The following is a 4,630-nucleotide window of genomic DNA, read 5'->3' as shown; positions in this document are numbered from 1 at the left end:
TGGGCTTTATGGGGCTCTTTTTTGAACTACAAGCTCTGTGGTAGGATTTTTTGCCTGATTGCTAGAAATAACTTGGAGGTTGGCTGCTCGGACGGTTGGATCCTGGTTTTGCTTCCTATTGTCACAGATTCCAAGCGGTCCTCTTTCTGGAATGCAGCAACCCCACGGCTGACTCGAATGGAAGCAACACGAGCTAGGCTTGGCGAATTGCATTTATTCAGCCGACATATTTATGGGCTGTCCTGTCCATGTCCTTTCTAAATAATAAAATAATGACACACATTAAACATTACACGCCCTCACAGATGACAAGACAGGACATGCCCTAAAACAAAGCTTTCCTTAGCAGCAAAAGATAACAGCAATTTTTTTTTAAAGGCTCTTTTCACAGTGGCTCGTTCAAAATAAACATGGATTTGGGCTACCTCTGTTAGTATAATCAAAGCCTGAGCTTGTGAACTCATAAAAATGACATGAGTTAATGAGGGAGAGCCGAACAAGAAGAAGTCTTGCTGGTGGGAGACAAAATAAATGCAACTTTGTACAGAGCTGTTTCAGGCGAAGCCCATCACTGTTAGACAGGAGTAGCTGTATGCTGGCTTGCAGTGTAAATGCCTTCTGTCAAATTCAGTACAGCTCAATTTAACTCTAGTAGGCTTGTATGTTCAGTGAGCGAATAACTGTGGGGCGATATAAATAGCAGATTCCAGAGAGGCAGCCGAGTTGTTTTGTTACAGCAAACATGAGCTTTATCAACAGATTTATTGCGGCGGAAGCTTTTGTGAACCAGAGCCTGCTTTGTCAGATGCATGCAATGCTGTAATTGGTCAGCAGAGATTTTTTTTTTTTTTGTTCTCTATGCCGTATCTTTAGCAGTGAGATTGCTGAACAAAGTTTGAGTCCGGTGGCACCTTTAAGACCAACAAGACCAATCGGGGTTTAAGCAAGTAGCCGTGTTAGTCTGTCCTTGTAAAAGGAAACAAAAATCAGTGGACTCTTAAAGACTTTAACATTTATTTCAGTGAGAGCTTTCGTAAGTCATTCATACTTCATCAGCTGCCACAATAAATCAAAGTAGAAGTCCCTACCATAGACCTTTATTGGCATTAATACAAGAATACAGTATACTTTAAAACCAACAGTGACACTATAGAATATAATAAGAAGTCAAGTTGCACCTTTAAGACCAACAAAGTATGAGAACGAAACGTCTGGAAGAAAAACTTTCTCCAGTAGAACACGGCACTTGATCCCGAAAGATTCTACAAACCCTAATGATGTTACCAGCCGTGAAAACCTGAAATCTTTGACAACAAAGTATTATTCAAAATGTAAGTTTTCGTGTATGCATGCACACTTCTTCAGACGAGGAATCAGGGCCCACCAAGCACCAAGAATACAGAGCATCTCTGCCCCCAGACACGGTGTTCCGACCCTGCTTTATTTTCCACACCAGACCAAAATGGCACTTTCTTTGTCCAGGGCTGCCTCTGGACCTTAAGAGTTGGTGTTTGTAAACAGCTGTTGCCCTCGTTGTTTCCTATCCTGATACGTCCTGCCCTTGACCACCTGTGTGATGGTTCCCATACTAGAACACTCTCATGAATGACCTAATTTTGGAACCTGTTTGGTTAACCAAACAAGGATTGAAGCTGTCCTTGTGATGAACAAGAGCGGATGTAAGAGCGGCTGGGTGCTTTTGCTGTCTATGAAACTAGGCAGTCCAGTCCTTGCTGCTCTGTCGCGAGTCTCCCAATTTGGTTTCCTCTGTGATAGTTACATTCTGCGTTGGATGGGCCCAGGCTTGCCTGATCTTATCAGACCTCAGAAGCTAAGCAGAGTCAGCCTTGGTTAGTACTTGGATGGGAGAACAGTGTGCTGCATTAAGTGTTAAAGAAATTACGTAACAGAATCCTGTTTACAGTTATATGCAGCAGTATAGATCAGTTGCAGTAATTTAGCCAAGGAAGTCTGTGCACCTTTTTTTAAAAAAAATTATAGTCTTTTTATTTTCTCCAAAACCCAAATACAAGAGTAAAAAACAAACAAAAAGAAAGAAAGAAAAAAATAGGATGGAGAATGCAGTTCCATACATGGCATTGCAATAATGTGCAATCGTATGTCTTATTCACAAATTTTTGTATCATAAGAACATAAGAGAAGCCATGTTGGATCAGGCCAATGGCCCATCCAGTCCAACACTCTGTGTCACACAGTGGCCAAAATACACACACACACACTGTGGCTAATAGCTACTGATGGACCTCTGCTCCATATTTTTATCCAATCCCCTCTTGAAGCTGGCTAAGCTTGTAGCCGCCACCACCTACTGTGGCTGTGAATTCCACATGTTAATCACCCTTTGGGTGAAGAAGTACTTCCTTTTTTCCGTTCTAACCCGACTGCTCAGCAATTTCATTGAATGCCCACGCGTTCTTGTATTGTGAGAAAGGGAGAAAAGGACTTCTTTCTCTACTTTCTCCATCCCATGCATAATCTTGTAAATGTCTATCATGTCACCCCTCAGTCCTCTTCCCCTCTTCACTCTACATATTACCTTAGTGACCTGTTAACCGGCTTCATTCTCAAAAGTAATAAAAGTTATTTATATTTGCATATTCAATCATCAAGCGGTGACCCATTCCATATTTCGTATTCTGTTCTGTTCACAATATATTTGGCAGAGAATCTATCACTCTCATCCCCTTCATCCTTTCCCCCCTCCCCCTTTTTCTTTCTTTTATTTTTGGGAGGATTGAGATCATTTGTCTACCAGTTTGTGTGGTACAGCCCTATTAACTGCGCAGAAAAGCTCTCAAACAGTTCAGTTTTGCATAGTTTGCAGAAGACCAGGAGAATGGGAAATTTCCTGACCTCTTCAGGCAGGCCATTCCACAACGTGGGGGCCAAAATGGAAAAAACATGGTGTATGGGCAGTTGTTGATTTTGCCCATTTGCAGGTTGGCACCTGCAGAAGCCCCGTGCTGATCCCCATCTTACAACCGTTTTTAAAGGTGGTTTAATCAAGAGTTTTAATGGTAGTTAAATGGAGCTCCATCTTCAGAGGCAAGAAACCACTCAATACCAGTGTTGGAGGAACAGAGGGAAGACATGGCCTCTTTGCCCAGCTTATGAGCCTTCTGGGGCCATCTGCCTGGCCTCTGTGTGAAATGGGATCCTGCTAAAACTCACTTTTGCTGAAAAGCCACAACCTGATTAGCCTGTAATCCCTACTGAAGCTAAAGCCAAATACATGCACCTGAAATGAATGAATATTCCCCTAGTTTATCTTCCTATGTTTCTTCCCTTTGTCTCAAACTTACATTGTACATTTCTTGGGGCGAAGAACTGTAAACTTATTGTGTTGGAGATATATTATTACAAGTGGACCTGTACTTTCATTTATAGTCCATTGTTCACACTCAAGGCAGGTAAGTATAATAATAACTTTTCAATGAGCGTGTCAGTAAGCAGATTAAAACAATATAACAGCAAATCAGTAAGTGGCTTACAAGATGGTGACAGCATTTGAATCTAAAACCAGGTGGCTCTTCCAAAAGGGTCCAAGTAAAACCAAGGAAGCTAATTTAACTATGAAATTTAAGGCTAATAAAGTAACCAGAAAGTGTGTCAGGAAAAAAAACTCACTAGTTTTTTTTTTTAATTTGTACTGCCTTTGTAGAAAATGGATGAAGAACAATTACCTTTTCAAGGCTTATGAGTGTTCCAGAGTGAACTGTAACTAAAGTAGGTTGTACAACTATTTGTTGGTTAGCAAAGGTGCTAGACTCCTTTAAGGAGCTCTGCTTCAGAGAACAATTCTGTCTTGTATCATTGTATGCCTATTTATTTGGGAATCAGTCCTCTTGAGGTCATTCTAAATAACTGCTATGGGTTAGCATTTTTCTGTCTGTTCAGCAACAAATCCTGTTTGGTTTGTTAACTGAAGATTCCTTTTGAAAAAGCAGTTTACGAATGAAAGAGCCAAATTTAGTTTCAAATTGTGTTCTGTGTCCAGTTCCTTTGAGCGTGTGCGGAGTTCTCACTACACTAGACCACAGTCTCATCTGGGAAGTCAAGGAAAAAGGCATCCTCACCTCTGCTTCTGATTTCTGAGGAAGAGCTGATACCTGTTCTATGTATAATCTAAGTCCACACTGTTAAAAGTGGTTGGAAGAGTTTTTTATGACTTTTATTGAGATTGTTTTTATCCGTCCCTGCTGCAAGGTCTCGGTGGCTAACAAGACAAAAATTAAATATTAAGACACACTTTCTATCTATAAATAACTTAAATAAATTTTTCCCATATTGGGGCCAAATAAATCGGCTGATACTAAATATTAGTCAGTGTGAACAACAGCATGGCAACAATGTTCGGGGTTTATCAATCTGAAAAGTATCATGCCAAAAAGCTGCGAGTCTTTTGAAAGGCCAGGAGGGAAGGGAGCTCCTAGTAAGCATGAGGAAGGTTGTTGTTCAGTCGCACAGTCGTCCGACTCTTTGCGACCCCATGGACCAAGTCACACCAGGCCCTCCTGTCTTCCACCATCCTCCGAAGTCTGCTCAAATTCATGTTAGTTACATCAGAAACGCTGTCCAGTCATCTCACCTTTTGCCTTCCCCTTCTTCT

Source organism: Heteronotia binoei, chromosome 18, assembly GCF_032191835.1.
Source record: "Heteronotia binoei isolate CCM8104 ecotype False Entrance Well chromosome 18, APGP_CSIRO_Hbin_v1, whole genome shotgun sequence".
Lineage (NCBI taxonomy): Eukaryota > Metazoa > Chordata > Lepidosauria > Squamata > Gekkonidae > Heteronotia > Heteronotia binoei.
This window is presented reverse-complemented; position numbering follows the sequence as displayed.